Source organism: Brachyhypopomus gauderio, unplaced genomic scaffold, assembly GCF_052324685.1.
Source record: "Brachyhypopomus gauderio isolate BG-103 unplaced genomic scaffold, BGAUD_0.2 sc92, whole genome shotgun sequence".
Lineage (NCBI taxonomy): Eukaryota > Metazoa > Chordata > Actinopteri > Gymnotiformes > Hypopomidae > Brachyhypopomus > Brachyhypopomus gauderio.
In genome coordinates, this window is record NW_027506913.1 from 781,639 (window position 1) to 800,082 (window position 18,444).

General features: G+C 42.0%; 28 non-coding genes across 28 annotated transcripts; 14 read left to right on the forward strand and 14 right to left on the reverse strand.

The window, feature by feature from the left end:
* Nucleotides 1-234: 234 nt before the first annotated feature.
* Nucleotides 235-306, reverse strand: trnaw-cca (transfer RNA tryptophan (anticodon CCA)). The gene has a single exon. It is a non-coding gene; the product is annotated as a tRNA-Trp (tRNA).
* Nucleotides 307-1,121: 815 nt separating this feature from the next.
* On the forward strand, nucleotides 1,122-1,193 carry trnag-ucc (transfer RNA glycine (anticodon UCC)). Its single transcript has one exon. It is a non-coding gene; the product is annotated as a tRNA-Gly (tRNA).
* A 352-nt stretch (nucleotides 1,194-1,545) lies between these two features.
* trnaw-cca (transfer RNA tryptophan (anticodon CCA)) lies at nucleotides 1,546-1,617 on the reverse strand. Its single transcript has one exon. It is a non-coding gene; the product is annotated as a tRNA-Trp (tRNA).
* Nucleotides 1,618-2,432: 815 nt separating this feature from the next.
* Nucleotides 2,433-2,504, forward strand: trnag-ucc (transfer RNA glycine (anticodon UCC)). The gene has a single exon. It is a non-coding gene; the product is annotated as a tRNA-Gly (tRNA).
* A 352-nt stretch (nucleotides 2,505-2,856) lies between these two features.
* On the reverse strand, nucleotides 2,857-2,928 carry trnaw-cca (transfer RNA tryptophan (anticodon CCA)). Its single transcript has one exon. It is a non-coding gene; the product is annotated as a tRNA-Trp (tRNA).
* An 815-nt stretch (nucleotides 2,929-3,743) lies between these two features.
* Nucleotides 3,744-3,815, forward strand: trnag-ucc (transfer RNA glycine (anticodon UCC)). Its single transcript has one exon. It is a non-coding gene; the product is annotated as a tRNA-Gly (tRNA).
* Nucleotides 3,816-4,167: 352 nt separating this feature from the next.
* trnag-ccc (transfer RNA glycine (anticodon CCC)) lies at nucleotides 4,168-4,239 on the reverse strand. The gene has a single exon. It is a non-coding gene; the product is annotated as a tRNA-Gly (tRNA).
* Nucleotides 4,240-5,054: 815 nt separating this feature from the next.
* Nucleotides 5,055-5,126, forward strand: trnag-ucc (transfer RNA glycine (anticodon UCC)). The gene has a single exon. It is a non-coding gene; the product is annotated as a tRNA-Gly (tRNA).
* Nucleotides 5,127-5,478: 352 nt separating this feature from the next.
* On the reverse strand, nucleotides 5,479-5,550 carry trnag-ccc (transfer RNA glycine (anticodon CCC)). Its single transcript has one exon. It is a non-coding gene; the product is annotated as a tRNA-Gly (tRNA).
* An 815-nt stretch (nucleotides 5,551-6,365) lies between these two features.
* trnag-ucc (transfer RNA glycine (anticodon UCC)) lies at nucleotides 6,366-6,437 on the forward strand. The gene has a single exon. It is a non-coding gene; the product is annotated as a tRNA-Gly (tRNA).
* A 352-nt stretch (nucleotides 6,438-6,789) lies between these two features.
* trnag-ccc (transfer RNA glycine (anticodon CCC)) lies at nucleotides 6,790-6,861 on the reverse strand. Its single transcript has one exon. It is a non-coding gene; the product is annotated as a tRNA-Gly (tRNA).
* Nucleotides 6,862-7,676: 815 nt separating this feature from the next.
* trnag-ucc (transfer RNA glycine (anticodon UCC)) lies at nucleotides 7,677-7,748 on the forward strand. Its single transcript has one exon. It is a non-coding gene; the product is annotated as a tRNA-Gly (tRNA).
* Nucleotides 7,749-8,100: 352 nt separating this feature from the next.
* trnaw-cca (transfer RNA tryptophan (anticodon CCA)) lies at nucleotides 8,101-8,172 on the reverse strand. The gene has a single exon. It is a non-coding gene; the product is annotated as a tRNA-Trp (tRNA).
* Nucleotides 8,173-8,987: 815 nt separating this feature from the next.
* trnag-ucc (transfer RNA glycine (anticodon UCC)) lies at nucleotides 8,988-9,059 on the forward strand. Its single transcript has one exon. It is a non-coding gene; the product is annotated as a tRNA-Gly (tRNA).
* Nucleotides 9,060-9,411: 352 nt separating this feature from the next.
* Nucleotides 9,412-9,483, reverse strand: trnaw-cca (transfer RNA tryptophan (anticodon CCA)). The gene has a single exon. It is a non-coding gene; the product is annotated as a tRNA-Trp (tRNA).
* Nucleotides 9,484-10,298: 815 nt separating this feature from the next.
* On the forward strand, nucleotides 10,299-10,370 carry trnag-ucc (transfer RNA glycine (anticodon UCC)). Its single transcript has one exon. It is a non-coding gene; the product is annotated as a tRNA-Gly (tRNA).
* Nucleotides 10,371-10,722: 352 nt separating this feature from the next.
* Nucleotides 10,723-10,794, reverse strand: trnaw-cca (transfer RNA tryptophan (anticodon CCA)). The gene has a single exon. It is a non-coding gene; the product is annotated as a tRNA-Trp (tRNA).
* An 815-nt stretch (nucleotides 10,795-11,609) lies between these two features.
* On the forward strand, nucleotides 11,610-11,681 carry trnag-ucc (transfer RNA glycine (anticodon UCC)). The gene has a single exon. It is a non-coding gene; the product is annotated as a tRNA-Gly (tRNA).
* Nucleotides 11,682-12,033: 352 nt separating this feature from the next.
* On the reverse strand, nucleotides 12,034-12,105 carry trnaw-cca (transfer RNA tryptophan (anticodon CCA)). Its single transcript has one exon. It is a non-coding gene; the product is annotated as a tRNA-Trp (tRNA).
* An 815-nt stretch (nucleotides 12,106-12,920) lies between these two features.
* trnag-ucc (transfer RNA glycine (anticodon UCC)) lies at nucleotides 12,921-12,992 on the forward strand. Its single transcript has one exon. It is a non-coding gene; the product is annotated as a tRNA-Gly (tRNA).
* Nucleotides 12,993-13,344: 352 nt separating this feature from the next.
* Nucleotides 13,345-13,416, reverse strand: trnaw-cca (transfer RNA tryptophan (anticodon CCA)). Its single transcript has one exon. It is a non-coding gene; the product is annotated as a tRNA-Trp (tRNA).
* An 815-nt stretch (nucleotides 13,417-14,231) lies between these two features.
* trnag-ucc (transfer RNA glycine (anticodon UCC)) lies at nucleotides 14,232-14,303 on the forward strand. The gene has a single exon. It is a non-coding gene; the product is annotated as a tRNA-Gly (tRNA).
* A 352-nt stretch (nucleotides 14,304-14,655) lies between these two features.
* trnaw-cca (transfer RNA tryptophan (anticodon CCA)) lies at nucleotides 14,656-14,727 on the reverse strand. Its single transcript has one exon. It is a non-coding gene; the product is annotated as a tRNA-Trp (tRNA).
* An 815-nt stretch (nucleotides 14,728-15,542) lies between these two features.
* Nucleotides 15,543-15,614, forward strand: trnag-ucc (transfer RNA glycine (anticodon UCC)). The gene has a single exon. It is a non-coding gene; the product is annotated as a tRNA-Gly (tRNA).
* Nucleotides 15,615-15,966: 352 nt separating this feature from the next.
* On the reverse strand, nucleotides 15,967-16,038 carry trnaw-cca (transfer RNA tryptophan (anticodon CCA)). The gene has a single exon. It is a non-coding gene; the product is annotated as a tRNA-Trp (tRNA).
* Nucleotides 16,039-16,853: 815 nt separating this feature from the next.
* trnag-ucc (transfer RNA glycine (anticodon UCC)) lies at nucleotides 16,854-16,925 on the forward strand. Its single transcript has one exon. It is a non-coding gene; the product is annotated as a tRNA-Gly (tRNA).
* A 352-nt stretch (nucleotides 16,926-17,277) lies between these two features.
* Nucleotides 17,278-17,349, reverse strand: trnaw-cca (transfer RNA tryptophan (anticodon CCA)). Its single transcript has one exon. It is a non-coding gene; the product is annotated as a tRNA-Trp (tRNA).
* Nucleotides 17,350-18,164: 815 nt separating this feature from the next.
* On the forward strand, nucleotides 18,165-18,236 carry trnag-ucc (transfer RNA glycine (anticodon UCC)). Its single transcript has one exon. It is a non-coding gene; the product is annotated as a tRNA-Gly (tRNA).
* Nucleotides 18,237-18,444: the final 208 nt, after the last annotated feature.

An 18,444-nucleotide genomic window follows, 5' to 3' on the forward strand; every position in this document is an offset into this window, starting at 1 on the left:
ATAACTCATGCAATACAGAACGATATAGGAGTCAACACCTTCAAAAACACTGTGCTTTAATATGTTCTGGTTACATTGACACCTTACTCACAGCTGCACAGATGACCGTGACTCTTACATCGTTTTTAAATGAAGTGATACAAAGCGTTGTTATTTCTCAAAATCAGAATGAGGCCAAAGAGACCTGCATGCTGAAGCTGCGGCCCCATTTTCATGTTGCTATAAAGAAGCTTTTGACCCCGACGTGATTTGAACACGTAACCTTCTGATCTGGAGTCAGACGCGCTACCGTTGCGCCACGAGGTCTAATACGTAGAAGTCTAGCTAAAAAAATGGAACAAGGCAGTCAGATGTTTTAGTTCAATAGCTCTTCCAATGTATTTTGATTTTTTTCATTCCCTCTCGTCTGCCTAAAAGTTTCACCAATTCAAGAGGAGAGTAATGGTGAGGGAAGAACGTACCAAAGGGAGGGAATCTTCAGGCAGAATCCCTGAGCTCTCTGCTTTCTTCATAACCTGAGTAGTCTATGCATGATTCTGTGTTAGTATCTGTCGATTCGGCCCTTGAAAGGCAATACAGCTAAAGGTAACGTTTCTTGTTTATCATGCACCTGAGATGTAACAAAACGGAGGACCTTTCAAGAAAGGCTCTTGAGCAGAGTTACTTCAGAAAGTGAAGTAACGAAAAGAAAAACATTCTCATGTTACAATAGATTGGTGAGTGTGAAGAATAGCATCAAGTTAAAGACCTGGCAAGATTGGAACGAAGATGAGAAGAAAGTAAATGTGTTTTAGTTTAGTTTCTTATTTTTCCATGAGTATTCAAGTCTTAGTGACTACATGAAGTTTTGATTCTTCAGTTTGCGTTGAAGACAACCATTGATTGGACCTTACGGACTGTCAGCGGAAGTCCATTCCACCACCTTGTGGACTGACAGAGAAGATTCTTGTTGCATGTCTTGTCGGCATCTTGAAGGGATGGTGGCACGAATAAAGCAATAATAGAGGCTTAAAGGCAGCCAGGTGCTGTAGTGGCTTGATAAGTGCTTTTATGCATGTGAGAAGCGATCCAGTTATGGGAGACTGCAATGGCCAAGATGCAAGGTAAAGAGACATATGTAGGCGTTGGTGGTATAGTGGTGAGCATAGCTGCCTTCCAAGCAGTTGACCCGGGTTCGATTCCCGGCCAACGCATCTCATTATACATGGATACCTGATGTTATTCACAAAACGTGGTACTTTGCCACTCACGTTTATTGATGGCAACCAAAGCTCATGTTTTACAGATTGCTCCTGCTTTTTACCTTCAGAGATAACTCATGCAATACAGAACGATATAGGAGTCAACACCTTCAAAAACACTGTGCTTTAATATGTTCTGGTTACATTGACACCTTACTCACAGCTGCACAGATGACCGTGACTCTTACATCGTTTTTAAATGAAGTGATACAAAGCGTTGTTATTTCTCAAAATCAGAATGAGGCCAAAGAGACCTGCATGATGAAGCTGCGGCCCCATTTTCATGTTGCTATAAAGAAGCTTTTGACCCCGACGTGATTTGAACACGTAACCTTCTGATCTGGAGTCAGACGCGCTACCGTTGCGCCACGAGGTCTAATACGTAGAAGTCTAGCTAAAAAAATGGAACAAGGCAGTCAGATGTTTTAGTTCAATAGCTCTTCCAATGTATTTTGATTTTTTTCATTCCCTCTCGTCTGCCTAAAAGTTTCACCAATTCAAGAGGAGAGTAATGGTGAGGGAAGAACGTACCAAAGGGAGGGAATCTTCAGGCAGAATCCCTGAGCTCTCTGCTTTCTTCATAACCTGAGTAGTCTATGCATGATTCTGTGTTAGTATCTGTCGATTCGGCCCTTGAAAGGCAATACAGCTAAAGGTAACGTTTCTTGTTTATCATGCACCTGAGATGTAACAAAACGGAGGACCTTTCAAGAAAGGCTCTTGAGCAGAGTTACTTCAGAAAGTGAAGTAACGAAAAGAAAAACATTCTCATGTTACAATAGATTGGTGAGTGTGAAGAATAGCATCAAGTTAAAGACCTGGCAAGATTGGAACGAAGATGAGAAGAAAGTAAATGTGTTTTAGTTTAGTTTCTTATTTTTCCATGAGTATTCAAGTCTTAGTGACTACATGAAGTTTTGATTCTTCAGTTTGCGTTGAAGACAACCATTGATTGGACCTTACGGACTGTCAGCGGAAGTCCATTCCACCACCTTGTGGACTGACAGAGAAGATTCTTGTTGCATGTCTTGTCGGCATCTTGAAGGGATGGTGGCACGAATAAAGCAATAATAGAGGCTTAAAGGCAGCCAGGTGCTGTAGTGGCTTGATAAGTGCTTTTACGCATGTGAGAAGCGATCCAGTTATGGGAGACTGCAATGGCCAAGATGCAAGGTAAAGAGACATATGTAGGCGTTGGTGGTATAGTGGTGAGCATAGCTGCCTTCCAAGCAGTTGACCCGGGTTCGATTCCCGGCCAACGCATCTCATTATACATGGATACCTGATGTTATTCACAAAACGTGGTACTTTGCCACTCACGTTTATTGATGGCAACCAAAGCTCATGTTTTACAGATTGCTCCTGCTTTTTACCTTCAGAGATAACTCATGCAATACAGAACGATATAGGAGTCAACACCTTCAAAAACACTGTGCTTTAATATGTTCTGGTTACATTGACACCTTACTCACAGCTGCACAGATGACCGTGACTCTTACATCGTTTTTAAATGAAGTGATACAAAGCGTTGTTATTTCTCAAAATCAGAATGAGGCCAAAGAGACCTGCATGCTGAAGCTGCGGCCCCATTTTCATGTTGCTATAAAGAAGCTTTTGACCCCGACGTGATTTGAACACGTAACCTTCTGATCTGGAGTCAGACGCGCTACCGTTGCGCCACGAGGTCTAATACGTAGAAGTCTAGCTAAAAAAATGGAACAAGGCAGTCAGATGTTTTAGTTCAATAGCTCTTCCAATGTATTTTGATTTTTTTCATTCCCTCTCGTCTGCCTAAAAGTTTCACCAATTCAAGAGGAGAGTAATGGTGAGGGAAGAACGTACCAAAGGGAGGGAATCTTCAGGCAGAATCCCTGAGCTCTCTGCTTTCTTCATAACCTGAGTAGTCTATGCATGATTCTGTGTTAGTATCTGTCGATTCGGCCCTTGAAAGGCAATACAGCTAAAGGTAACGTTTCTTGTTTATCATGCACCTGAGATGTAACAAAACGGAGGACCTTTCAAGAAAGGCTCTTGAGCAGAGTTACTTCAGAAAGTGAAGTAACGAAAAGAAAAACATTCTCATGTTACAATAGATTGGTGAGTGTGAAGAATAGCATCAAGTTAAAGACCTGGCAAGATTGGAACGAAGATGAGAAGAAAGTAAATGTGTTTTAGTTTAGTTTCTTATTTTTCCATGAGTATTCAAGTCTTAGTGACTACATGAAGTTTTGATTCTTCAGTTTGCGTTGAAGACAACCATTGATTGGACCTTACGGACTGTCAGCGGAAGTCCATTCCACCACCTTGTGGACTGACAGAGAAGATTCTTGTTGCATGTCTTGTCGGCATCTTGAAGGGATGGTGGCACGAATAAAGCAATAATAGAGGCTTAAAGGCAGCCAGGTGCTGTAGTGGCTTGATAAGTGCTTTTATGCATGTGAGAAGCGATCCAGTTATGGGAGACTGCAATGGCCAAGATGCAAGGTAAAGAGACATATGTAGGCGTTGGTGGTATAGTGGTGAGCATAGCTGCCTTCCAAGCAGTTGACCCGGGTTCAATTCCCGGCCAACGCATCTCATTATACATGGATACCTGATGTTATTCACAAAACGTGGTACTTTGCCACTCACGTTTATTGATGGCAACCAAAGCTCATGTTTTACAGATTGCTCCTGCTTTTTACCTTCAGAGATAACTCATGCAATACAGAACGATATAGGAGTCAACACCTTCAAAAACACTGTGCTTTAATATGTTCTGGTTACATTGACACCTTACTCACAGCTGCACAGATGACCGTGACTCTTACATCGTTTTTAAATGAAGTGATACAAAGCGTTGTTATTTCTCAAAATCAGAATGAGGCCAAAGAGACCTGCATGCTGAAGCTGCGGCCCCATTTTCATGTTGCTATAAAGAAGCTTTTGACCCCGACGTGATTTGAACACGTAACCTTCTGATCGGGAGTCAGACGCGCTACCGTTGCTCCACGAGGTCTAATACGTAGAAGTCTAGCTAAAAAAATGGAACAAGGCAGTCAGATGTTTTAGTTCAATAGCTCTTCCAATGTATTTTGATTTTTTTCATTCCCTCTCGTCAGCCTTAAAGTTTCACCAATTCAAGAGGAGAGTAATGGTGAGGGAAGAACGTACCAAAGGGAAGGAATCTTCAGGCAGAATCCCTGAGCTCTCTGCTTTCTTCATAACCTGAGTAGTCTATGCATGATTCTGTGTTAGTATCTGTCGATTCGGCCCTTGAAAGGCAATACAGCTAAAGGTAACGTTTCTTGTTTATCATGCACCTGAGATGTAACAAAACGGAGGACCTTTCAAGAAAGGCTCTTGAGCAGAGTTACTTCAGAAAGTGAAGTAACGAAAAGAAAAACATTCTCATGTTACAATAGATTGGTGAGTGTGAAGAATAGCATCAAGTTAAAGACCTGGCAAGATTGGAACGAAGATGAGAAGAAAGTAAATGTGTTTTAGTTTAGTTTCTTATTTTTCCATGAGTATTCAAGTCTTAGTGACTACATGAAGTTTTGATTCTTCAGTTTGCGTTGAAGACAACCATTGATTGGACCTTACGGACTGTCAGCGGAAGTCCATTCCACCACCTTGTGGACTGACAGAGAAGATTCTTGTTGCATGTCTTGTCGGCATCTTGAAGGGATGGTGGCACGAATAAAGCAATAATAGAGGCTTAAAGGCAGCCAGGTGCTGTAGTGGCTTGATAAGTGCTTTTATGCATGTGAGAAGCGATCCAGTTATGGGAGACTGCAATGGCCAAGATGCAAGGTAAAGAGACATATGTAGGCGTTGGTGGTATAGTGGTGAGCATAGCTGCCTTCCAAGCAGTTGACCCGGGTTCAATTCCCGGCCAACGCATCTCATTATACATGGATACCTGATGTTATTCACAAAACGTGGTACTTTGCCACTCACGTTTATTGATGGCAACCAAAGCTCATGTTTTACAGATTGCTCCTGCTTTTTACCTTCAGAGATAACTCATGCAATACAGAACGATATAGGAGTCAACACCTTCAAAAACACTGTGCTTTAATATGTTCTGGTTACATTGACACCTTACTCACAGCTGCACAGATGACCGTGACTCTTACATCGTTTTTAAATGAAGTGATACAAAGCGTTGTTATTTCTCAAAATCAGAATGAGGCCAAAGAGACCTGCATGCTGAAGCTGCGGCCCCATTTTCATGTTGCTATAAAGAAGCTTTTGACCCCGACGTGATTTGAACACGTAACCTTCTGATCGGGAGTCAGACGCGCTACCGTTGCTCCACGAGGTCTAATACGTAGAAGTCTAGCTAAAAAAATGGAACAAGGCAGTCAGATGTTTTAGTTCAATAGCTCTTCCAATGTATTTTGATTTTTTTCATTCCCTCTCGTCAGCCTTAAAGTTTCACCAATTCAAGAGGAGAGTAATGGTGAGGGAAGAACGTACCAAAGGGAAGGAATCTTCAGGCAGAATCCCTGAGCTCTCTGCTTTCTTCTCAACCTGAGTAGTCTATGCATGATTCTGTGTTAGTATCTGTCGATTCGGCCCTTGAAAGGCAATACAGCTAAAGGTAACGTTTCTTGTTTATCATGCACCTGAGATGTAACAAAACGGAGGACCTTTCAAGAAAGGCTCTTGAGCAGAGTTACTTCAGAAAGTGAAGTAACGAAAAGAAAAACATTCTCATGTTACAATAGATTGGTGAGTGTGAAGAATAGCATCAAGTTAAAGACCTGGCAAGATTGGAACGAAGATGAGAAGAAAGTAAATGTGTTTTAGTTTAGTTTCTTATTTTTCCATGAGTATTCAAGTCTTAGTGACTACATGAAGTTTTGATTCTTCAGTTTGCGTTGAAGACAACCATTGATTGGACCTTACGGACTGTCAGCGGAAGTCCATTCCACCACCTTGTGGACTGACAGAGAAGATTCTTGTTGCATGTCTTGTCGGCATCTTGAAGGGATGGTGGCACGAATAAAGCAATAATAGAGGCTTAAAGGCAGCCAGGTGCTGTAGTGGCTTGATAAGTGCTTTTATGCATGTGAGAAGCGATCCAGTTATGGGAGACTGCAATGGCCAAGATGCAAGGTAAAGAGACATATGTAGGCTTTGGTGGTATAGTGGTGAGCATAGCTGCCTTCCAAGCAGTTGACCCGGGTTCAATTCCCGGCCAACGCATCTCATTATACATGGATACCTGATGTTATTCACAAAACGTGGTACTTTGCCACTCACGTTTATTGATGGCAACCAAAGCTCATGTTTTACAGATTGCTCCTGCTTTTTACCTTCAGAGATAACTCATGCAATACAGAACGATATAGGAGTCAACACCTTCAAAAACACTGTGCTTTAATATGTTCTGGTTACATTGACACCTTACTCACAGCTGCACAGATGACCGTGACTCTTACATCGTTTTTAAATGAAGTGATACAAAGCGTTGTTATTTCTCAAAATCAGAATGAGGCCAAAGAGACCTGCATGCTGAAGCTGCGGCCCCATTTTCATGTTGCTATAAAGAAGCTTTTGACCCCGACGTGATTTGAACACGTAACCTTCTGATCGGGAGTCAGACGCGCTACCGTTGCTCCACGAGGTCTAATACGTAGAAGTCTAGCTAAAAAAATGGAACAAGGCAGTCAGATGTTTTAGTTCAATAGCTCTTCCAATGTATTTTGATTTTTTTCATTCCCTCTCGTCTGCCTTAAAGTTTCACCAATTCAAGAGGAGAGTAATGGTGAGGGAAGAACGTACCAAAGGGAGGGAATCTTCAGGCAGAATCCCTGAGCTCTCTGCTTTCTTCTCAACCTGAGTAGTCTATGCATGATTCTGTGTTAGTATCGGTCGATTCGGCCCTTGAAAGGCAATACAGCTAAAGGTAACGTTTCTTGTTTATCATGCACCTGAGATGTAACAAAACGGAGGACCTTTCAAGAAAGGCTCTTGAGCAGAGTTACTTCAGAAAGTGAAGTAACGAAAAGAAAAACATTCTCATGTTACAATAGATTGGTGAGTGTGAAGAATAGCATCAAGTTAAAGACCTGGCAAGATTGGAACGAAGATGAGAAGAAAGTAAATGTGTTTTAGTTTAGTTTCTTATTTTTCCATGAGTATTCAAGTGTTAGTGACTACATGAAGTTTTGATTCTTCAGTTTGCGTTGAAGACAACCATTGATTGGACCTTACGGACTGTCAGCGGAAGTCCATTCCACCACCTTGTGGACTGACAGAGAAGATTCTTGTTGCATGTCTTGTCGGCATCTTGAAGGGATGGTGGCACGAATAAAGCAATAATAGAGGTTTAAAGGCAGCCAGGTGCTGTAGTGGCTTGATAAGTGCTTTTACGCATGTGAGAAGCGATCCAGTTATGGGAGACTGCAATGGCCAAGATGCAAGGTAAAGAGACATATGTAGGCGTTGGTGGTATAGTGGTGAGCATAGCTGCCTTCCAAGCAGTTGACCCGGGTTCGATTCCCGGCCAACGCATCTCATTATACATGGATACCTGATGTTATTCACAAAACGTGGTACTTTGCCACTCACGTTTATTGATGGCAACCAAAGCTCATGTTTTACAGATTGCTCCTGCTTTTTACCTTCAGAGATAACTCATGCAATACAGAACGATATAGGAGTCAACACCTTCAAAAACACTGTGCTTTAATATGTTCTGGTTACATTGACACCTTACTCACAGCTGCACAGATGACCGTGACTCTTACATCGTTTTTAAATGAAGTGATACAAAGCGTTGTTATTTCTCAAAATCAGAATGAGGCCAAAGAGACCTGCATGCTGAAGCTGCGGCCCCATTTTCATGTTGCTATAAAGAAGCTTTTGACCCCGACGTGATTTGAACACGTAACCTTCTGATCTGGAGTCAGACGCGCTACCGTTGCGCCACGAGGTCTAATACGTAGAAGTCTAGCTAAAAAAATGGAACAAGGCAGTCAGATGTTTTAGTTCAATAGCTCTTCCAATGTATTTTGATTTTTTTCATTCCCTCTCGTCTGCCTAAAAGTTTCACCAATTCAAGAAGAGAGTAATGGTGAGGGAAGAACGTACCAAAGGGAGGGAATCTTCAGGCAGAATCCCTGAGCTCTCTGCTTTCTTCATAACCTGAGTAGTCTATGCATGATTCTGTGTTAGTATCTGTCGATTCGGCCCTTGAAAGGCAATACAGCTAAAGGTAACGTTTCTTGTTTATCATGCACCTGAGATGTAACAAAACGGAGGACCTTTCAAGAAAGGCTCTTGAGCAGAGTTACTTCAGAAAGTGAAGTAACGAAAAGAAAAACATTCTCATGTTACAATAGATTGGTGAGTGTGAAGAATAGCATCAAGTTAAAGACCTGGCAAGATTGGAACGAAGATGAGAAGAAAGTAAATGTGTTTTAGTTTAGTTTCTTATTTTTCCATGAGTATTCAAGTGTTAGTGACTACATGAAGTTTTGATTCTTCAGTTTGCGTTGAAGACAACCATTGATTGGACCTTACAGACTGTCAGCGGAAGTCCATTCCACCACCTTGTGGACTGACAGAGAAGATTCTTGTTGCATGTCTTGTCGGCATCTTGAAGGGATGGTGGCACGAATAAAGCAATAATAGAGGCTTAAAGGCAGCCAGGTGCTGTAGTGGCTTGATAAGTGCTTTTATGCATGTGAGAAGCGATCCAGTTATGGGAGACTGCAATGGCCAAGATGCAAGGTAAAGAGACATATGTAGGCGTTGGTGGTATAGTGGTGAGCATAGCTGCCTTCCAAGCAGTTGACCCGGGTTCGATTCCCGGCCAACGCATCTCATTATACATGGATACCTGATGTTATTCACAAAACGTGGTACTTTGCCACTCACGCTTATTGATGGCAACCAAAGCTCATGTTTTACAGATTGCTCCTGCTTTTTACCTTCAGAGATAACTCATGCAATACAGAACGATATAGGAGTCAACACCTTCAAAAACACTGTGCTTTAATATGTTCTGGTTACATTGACACCTTACTCACAGCTGCACAGATGACCGTGACTCTTACATCGTTTTTAAATGAAGTGATACAAAGCGTTGTTATTTCTCAAAATCAGAACGAGGCCAAAGAGACCTGCATGCTGAAGCTGCGGCCCCATTTTCATGTTGCTATAAAGAAGCTTTTGACCCCGACGTGATTTGAACACATAACCTTCTGATCTGGAGTCAGACGCGCTACCGTTGCGCCACGAGGACTAATACGTAGAAGTCTAGCTAAAAAAATGGAACAAGGCAGTCAGATGTTTTAGTTCAATAGCTCTTCCAATGTATTTTGATTTTTTTCATTCCCTCTCGTCTGCCTTAAAGTTTCACCAATTCAAGAGGAGAGTAATGGTGAGGGAAGAACGTACCAAAGGGAGGGAATCTTCAGGCAGAATCCCTGAGCTCTCTGCTTTCTTCTCAACCTGAGTAGTCTATGCATGATTCTGTGTTAGTATCTGTCGATTCGGCCCTTGAAAGGCAATACAGCTAAAGGTAACGTTTCTTGTTTATCATGCACCTGAGATGTAACAAAACGGAGGACCTTTCAAGAAAGGCTCTTGAGCAGAGTTACTTCAGAAAGTGAAGTAACGAAAAGAAAAACATTCTCATGTTACAATAGATTGGTGAGTGTGAAGAATAGCATCAAGTTAAAGACCTGGCAAGATTGGAACGAAGATGAGAAGAAAGTAAATGTGTTTTAGTTTAGTTTCTTATTTTTCCATGAGTATTCAAGTGTTAGTGACTACATGAAGTTTTGATTCTTCAGTTTGCGTTGAAGACAACCATTGATTGGACCTTACAGACTGTCAGCGGAAGTCCATTCCACCACCTTGTGGACTGACAGAGAAGATTCTTGTTGCATGTCTTGTCGGCATCTTGAAGGGATGGTGGCACGAATAAAGCAATAATAGAGGCTTAAAGGCAGCCAGGTGCTGTAGTGGCTTGATAAGTGCTTTTATGCATGTGAGAAGCGATCCAGTTATGGGAGACTGCAATGGCCAAGATGCAAGGTAAAGAGACATATGTAGGCGTTGGTGGTATAGTGGTGAGCATAGCTGCCTTCCAAGCAGTTGACCCGGGTTCGATTCCCGGCCAACGCATCTCATTATACATGGATACCTGATGTTATTCACAAAACGTGGTACTTTGCCACTCACGTTTATTGATGGCAACCAAAGCTCATGTTTTACAGATTGCTCCTGCTTTTTACCTTCAGAGATAACTCATGCAATACAGAACGATATAGGAGTCAACACCTTCAAAAACACTGTGCTTTAATATGTTCTGGTTACATTGACACCTTACTCACAGCTGCACAGATGACCGTGACTCTTACATCGTTTTTAAATGAAGTGATACAAAGCGTTGTTATTTCTCAAAATCAGAACGAGGCCAAAGAGACCTGCATGCTGAAGCTGCGGCCCCATTTTCATGTTGCTATAAAGAAGCTTTTGACCCCGACGTGATTTGAACACGTAACCTTCTGATCTGGAGTCAGACGCGCTACCGTTGCGCCACGAGGACTAATACGTAGAAGTCTAGCTAAAAAAATGGAACAAGGCAGTCAGATGTTTTAGTTCAATAGCTCTTCCAATGTATTTTGATTTTTTTCATTCCCTCTCGTCTGCCTTAAAGTTTCACCAATTCAAGAGGAGAGTAATGGTGAGGGAAGAACGTACCAAAGGGAGGGAATCTTCAGGCAGAATCCCTGAGCTCTCTGCTTTCTTCTCAACCTGAGTAGTCTATGCATGATTCTGTGTTAGTATCTGTCGATTCGGCCCTTGAAAGGCAATACAGCTAAAGGTAACTTTTCTTGTTTATCATGCACCTGAGATGTAACAAAACGGAGGACCTTTCAAGAAAGGCTCTTGAGCAGAGTTACTTCAGAAAGTGAAGTAACGAAAAGAAAAACATTCTCATGTTACAATAGATTGGTGAGTGTGAAGAATAGCATCAAGTTAAAGACCTGGCAAGATTGGAACGAAGATGAGAAGAAAGTAAATGTGTTTTAGTTTAGTTTCTTATTTTTCCATGAGTATTCAAGTGTTAGTGACTACATGAAGTTTTGATTCTTCAGTTTGCGTTGAAGACAACCATTGATTGGACCTTACGGACTGTCAGCGGAAGTCCATTCCACCACCTTGTGGACTGACAGAGAAGATTCTTGTTGCATGTCTTGTCAGCATGTTGAAGGGATGGTGGCACGAATAAAGCAATAATAGAGGCTTAAAGGCAGCCAGGTGCTGTAGTGGCTTGATAAGTGCTTTTATGCATGTGAGAAGCGATCCAGTTATGGGAGACTGCAATGGCCAAGATGCAAGGTAAAGAGACATATGTAGGCGTTGGTGGTATAGTGGTGAGCATAGCTGCCTTCCAAGCAGTTGACCCGGGTTCGATTCCCGGCCAACGCATCTCATTATACATGGATACCTGATGTTATTCACAAAACGTGGTACTTTGCCACTCACGTTTATTGATGGCAACCAAAGCTCATGTTTTACAGATTGCTCCTGCTTTTTACCTTCAGAGATAACTCATGCAATACAGAACGATATAGGAGTCAACACCTTCAAAAACACTGTGCTTTAATATGTTCTGGTTACATTGACACCTTACTCACAGCTGCACAGATGACCGTGACTCTTACATCGTTTTTAAATGAAGTGATACAAAGCGTTGTTATTTCTCAAAATCAGAACGAGGCCAAAGAGACCTGCATGCTGAAGCTGCGGCCCCATTTTCATGTTGCTATAAAGAAGCTTTTGACCCCGACGTGATTTGAACACGTAACCTTCTGATCTGGAGTCAGACGCGCTACCGTTGCGCCACGAGGTCTAATACGTAGAAGTCTAGCTAAAAAAATGGAACAAGGCAGTCAGATGTTTTAGTTCAATAGCTCTTCCAATGTATTTTGATTTTTTTCATTCCCTCTCGTCTGCCTTAAAGTTTCACCAATTCAAGAGGAGAGTAATGGTGAGGGAAGAACGTACCAAAGGGAGGGAATCTTCAGGCAGAATCCCTGAGCTCTCTGCTTTCTTCTCAACCTGAGTAGTCTATGCATGATTCTGTGTTAGTATCTGTCGATTCGGCCCTTGAAAGGCAATACAGCTAAAGGTAACGTTTCTTGTTTATCATGCACCTGAGATGTAACAAAACGGAGGACCTTTCAAGAAAGGCTCTTGAGCAGAGTTACTTCAGAAAGTGAAGTAACGAAAAGAAAAACATTCTCATGTTACAATAGATTGGTGAGTGTGAAGAATAGCATCAAGTTAAAGACCTGGCAAGATTGGAACGAAGATGAGAAGAAAGTAAATGTGTTTTAGTTTAGTTTCTTATTTTTCCATGAGTATTCAAGTCTTAGTGACTACATGAAGTTTTGATTCTTCAGTTTGCGTTGAAGACAACCATTGATTGGACCTTACGGACTGTCAGCGGAAGTCCATTCCACCACCTTGTGGACTGACAGAGAAGATTCTTGTTGCATGTCTTGTCGGCATCTTGAAGGGATGGTGGCACGAATAAAGCAATAATAGAGGCTTAAAGGCAGCCAGGTGCTGTAGTGGCTTGATAAGTGCTTTTATGCATGTGAGAAGCGATCCAGTTATGGGAGACTGCAATGGCCAAGATGCAAGGTAAAGAGACATATGTAGGCGTTGGTGGTATAGTGGTGAGCATAGCTGCCTTCCAAGCAGTTGACCCGGGTTCGATTCCCGGCCAACGCATCTCATTATACATGGATACCTGATGTTATTCACAAAACGTGGTACTTTGCCACTCACGTTTATTGATGGCAACCAAAGCTCATGTTTTACAGATTGCTCCTGCTTTTTACCTTCAGAGATAACTCATGCAATACAGAACGATATAGGAGTCAACACCTTCAAAAACACTGTGCTTTAATATGTTCTGGTTACATTGACACCTTACTCACAGCTGCACAGATGACCGTGACTCTTACATCGTTTTTAAATGAAGTGATACAAAGCGTTGTTATTTCTCAAAATCAGAATGAGGCCAAAGAGACCTGCATGCTGAAGCTGCGGCCCCATTTTCATGTTGCTATAAAGAAGCTTTTGACCCCGACGTGATTTGAACACATAACCTTCTGATCTGGAGTCAGACGCGCTACCGTTGCGCCACGAGGTCTAATACGTAGAAGTCTAGCTAAAAAAATGGAACAAGGCAGTCAGATGTTTTAGTTCAATAGCTCTTCCAATGTATTTTGATTTTTTTCATTCCCTCTCGTCTGCCTTAAAGTTTCACCAATTCAAGAGGAGAGTAATGGTGAGGGAAGAACGTACCAAAGGGAGGGAATCTTCAGGCAGAATCCCTGAGCTCTCTGCTTTCTTCTCAACCTGAGTAGTCTATGCATGATTCTGTGTTAGTATCTGTCGATTCGGCCCTTGAAAGGCAATACAGCTAAAGGTAACGTTTCTTGTTTATCATGCACCTGAGATGTAACAAAACGGAGGACCTTTCAAGAAAGGCTCTTGAGCAGAGTTACTTCAGAAAGTGAAGTAACGAAAAGAAAAACATTCTCATGTTACAATAGATTGGTGAGTGTGAAGAATAGCATCAAGTTAAAGACCTGGCAAGATTGGAACGAAGATGAGAAGAAAGTAAATGTGTTTTAGTTTAGTTTCTTATTTTTCCATGAGTATTCAAGTGTTAGTGACTACATGAAGTTTTGATTCTTCAGTTTGCGTTGAAGACAACCATTGATTGGACCTTACGGACTGTCAGCGGAAGTCCATTCCACCACCTTGTGGACTGACAGAGAAGATTCTTGTTGCATGTCTTGTCGGCATCTTGAAGGGATGGTGGCACGAATAAAGCAATAATAGAGGCTTAAAGGCAGCCAGGTGCTGTAGTGGCTTGATAAGTGCTTTTATGCATGTGAGAAGCGATCCAGTTATGGGAGACTGCAATGGCCAAGATGCAAGGTAAAGAGACATATGTAGGCGTTGGTGGTATAGTGGTGAGCATAGCTGCCTTCCAAGCAGTTGACCCGGGTTCGATTCCCGGCCAACGCATCTCATTATACATGGATACCTGATGTTATTCACAAAACGTGGTACTTTGCCACTCACGTTTATTGATGGCAACCAAAGCTCATGTTTTACAGATTGCTCCTGCTTTTTACCTTCAGAGATAACTCATGCAATACAGAACGATATAGGAGTCAACACCTTCAAAAACACTGTGCTTTAATATGTTCTGGTTACATTGACACCTTACTCACAGCTGCACAGATGACCGTGACTCTTACATCGTTTTTAAATGAAGTGATACAAAGCGTTGTTATTTCTCAAAATCAGAACGAGGCCAAAGAGACCTGCATGCTGAAGCTGCGGCCCCATTTTCATGTTGCTATAAAGAAGCTTTTGACCCCGACGTGATTTGAACACGTAACCTTCTGATCTGGAGTCAGACGCGCTACCGTTGCGCCACGAGGACTAATACGTAGAAGTCTAGCTAAAAAAATGGAACAAGGCAGTCAGATGTTTTAGTTCAATAGCTCTTCCAATGTATTTTGATTTTTTTCATTCCCTCTCGTCTGCCTTAAAGTTTCACCAATTCAAGAGGAGAGTAATGGTGAGGGAAGAACGTACCAAAGGGAGGGAATCTTCAGGCAGAATCCCTGAGCTCTCTGCTTTCTTCTCAACCTGAGTAGTCTATGCATGATTCTGTGTTAGTATCTGTCGATTCGGCCCTTGAAAGGCAATACAGCTAAAGGTAACTTTTCTTGTTTATCATGCACCTGAGATGTAACAAAACGGAGGACCTTTCAAGAAAGGCTCTTGAGCAGAGTTACTTCAGAAAGTGAAGTAACGAAAAGAAAAACATTCTCATGTTACAATAGATTGGTGAGTGTGAAGAATAGCATCAAGTTAAAGACCTGGCAAGATTGGAACGAAGATGAGAAGAAAGTAAATGTGTTTTAGTTTAGTTTCTTATTTTTCCATGAGTATTCAAGTGTTAGTGACTACATGAAGTTTTGATTCTTCAGTTTGCGTTGAAGACAACCATTGATTGGACCTTACGGACTGTCAGCGGAAGTCCATTCCACCACCTTGTGGACTGACAGAGAAGATTCTTGTTGCATGTCTTGTCGGCATCTTGAAGGGATGGTGGCACGAATAAAGCAATAATAGAGGCTTAAAGGCAGCCAGGTGCTGTAGTGGCTTGATAAGTGCTTTTATGCATGTGAGAAGCGATCCAGTTATGGGAGACTGCAATGGCCAAGATGCAAGGTAAAGAGACATATGTAGGCGTTGGTGGTATAGTGGTGAGCATAGCTGCCTTCCAAGCAGTTGACCCGGGTTCGATTCCCGGCCAACGCATCTCATTATACATGGATACCTGATGTTATTCACAAAACGTGGTACTTTGCCACTCACGTTTATTGATGGCAACCAAAGCTCATGTTTTACAGATTGCTCCTGCTTTTTACCTTCAGAGATAACTCATGCAATACAGAACGATATAGGAGTCAACACCTTCAAAAACACTGTGCTTTAATATGTTCTGGTTACATTGACACCTTACTCACAGCTGCACAGATGACCGTGACTCTTACATCGTTTTTAAATGAAGTGATACAAAGCGTTGTTATTTCTCAAAATCAGAACGAGGCCAAAGAGACCTGCATGCTGAAGCTGCGGCCCCATTTTCATGTTGCTATAAAGAAGCTTTTGACCCCGACGTGATTTGAACACGTAACCTTCTGATCTGGAGTCAGACGCGCTACCGTTGCGCCACGAGGACTAATACGTAGAAGTCTAGCTAAAAAAATGGAACAAGGCAGTCAGATGTTTTAGTTCAATAGCTCTTCCAATGTATTTTGATTTTTTTCATTCCCTCTCGTCTGCTTTAAAGTTTCACCAATTCAAGAGGAGAGTAATGGTGAGGGAAGAACGTACCAAAGGGAGGGAATCTTCAGGCAGAATCCCTGAGCTCTCTGCTTTCTTCTCAACCTGAGTAGTCTATGCATGATTCTGTGTTAGTATCTGTCGATTCGGCCCTTGAAAGGCAATACAGCTAAAGGTAACTTTTCTTGTTTATCATGCACCTGAGATGTAACAAAACGGAGGACCTTTCAAGAAAGGCTCTTGAGCAGAGTTACTTCAGAAAGTGAAGTAACGAAAAGAAAAACATTCTCATGTTACAATAGATTGGTGAGTGTGAAGAATAGCATCAAGTTAAAGACCTGGCAAGATTGGAACGAAGATGAGAAGAAAGTAAATGTGTTTTAGTTTAGTTTCTTATTTTTCCATGAGTATTCAAGTGTTAGTGACTACATGAAGTTTTGATTCTTCAGTTTGCGTTGAAGACAACCATTGATTGGACCTTATGGACTGTCAGCGGAAGTCCATTCCACCACCTTGTGGACTGACAGAGAAGATTCTTGTTGCATGTCTTGTCGGCATGTTGAAGGGATGGTGGCACGAATAAAGCAATAATAGAGGCTTAAAGGCAGCCAGGTGCTGTAGTGGCTTGATAAGTGCTTTTATGCATGTGAGAAGCGATCCAGTTATGGGAGACTGCAATGGCCAAGATGCAAGGTAAAGAGACATATGTAGGCGTTGGTGGTATAGTGGTGAGCATAGCTGCCTTCCAAGCAGTTGACCCGGGTTCGATTCCCGGCCAACGCATCTCATTATACATGGATACCTGATGTTATTCACAAAACGTGGTACTTTGCCACTCACGTTTATTGATGGCAACCAAAGCTCATGTTTTACAGATTGCTCCTGCTTTTTACCTTCAGAGATAACTCATGCAATACAGAACGATATAGGAGTCAACACCTTCAAAAACACTGTGCTTTAATATGTTCTGGTTACATTGACACCTTACTCACAGCTGCACAGATGACCGTGACTCTTACATCGTTTTTAAATGAAGTGATACAAAGCGTTGTTATTTCTCAAAATCAGATCGAGGCCAAAGAGACCTGCATGCTGAAGCTGCGGCCCCATTTTCATGTTGCTATAAAGAAGCTTTTGACCCCGACGTGATTTGAACACGTAACCTTCTGATCTGGAGTCAGACGCGCTACCGTTGCGCCACGAGGTCTAATACGTAGAAGTCTAGCTAAAAAAATGGAACAAGGCAGTCAGATGTTTTAGTTCAATAGCTCTTCCAATGTATTTTGATTTTTTTCATTCCCTCTCGTCTGCCTTAAAGTTTCACCAATTCAAGAGGAGAGTAATGGTGAGGGAAGAACGTACCAAAGGGAGGGAATCTTCAGGCAGAATCCCTGAGCTCTCTGCTTTCTTCTCAACCTGAGTAGTCTATGCATGATTCTGTGTTAGTATCTGTCGATTCGGCCCTTGAAAGGCAATACAGCTAAAGGTAACGTTTCTTGTTTATCATGCACCTGAGATGTAACAAAACGGAGGACCTTTCAAGAAAGGCTCTTGAGCAGAGTTACTTCAGAAAGTGAAGTAACGAAAAGAAAAACATTCTCATGTTACAATAGATTGGTGAGTGTGAAGAATAGCATCAAGTTAAAGACCTGGCAAGATTGGAACGAAGATGAGAAGAAAGTAAATGTGTTTTAGTTTAGTTTCTTATTTTTCCATGAGTATTCAAGTGTTAGTGACTACATGAAGTTTTGATTCTTCAGTTTGCGTTGAAGACAACCATTGATTGGACCTTACGGACTGTCAGCGGAAGTCCATTCCACCACCTTGTGGACTGACAGAGAAGATTCTTGTTGCATGTCTTGTCGGCATCTTGAAGGGATGGTGGCACGAATAAAGCAATAATAGAGGCTTAAAGGCAGCCAGGTGCTGTAGTGGCTTGATAAGTGCTTTTATGCATGTGAGAAGCGATCCAGTTATGGGAGACTGCAATGGCCAAGATGCAAGGTAAAGAGACATATGTAGGCGTTGGTAGTATAGTGGTGAGCATAGCTGCCTTCCAAGCAGTTGACCCGGGTTCGATTCCCGGCCAACGCATCTCATTATACATGGATACCTGATGTAATTCACAAAACGTGGTACTTTGCCACTCACGTTTATTGATGGCAACCAAAGCTCATGTTTTACAGATTGCTCCTGCTTTTTACCTTCAGAGATAACTCATGCAATACAGAACGATATAGGAGTCAACACCTTCAAAAACACTGTGCTTTAATATGTTCTGGTTACATTGACACCTTACTCA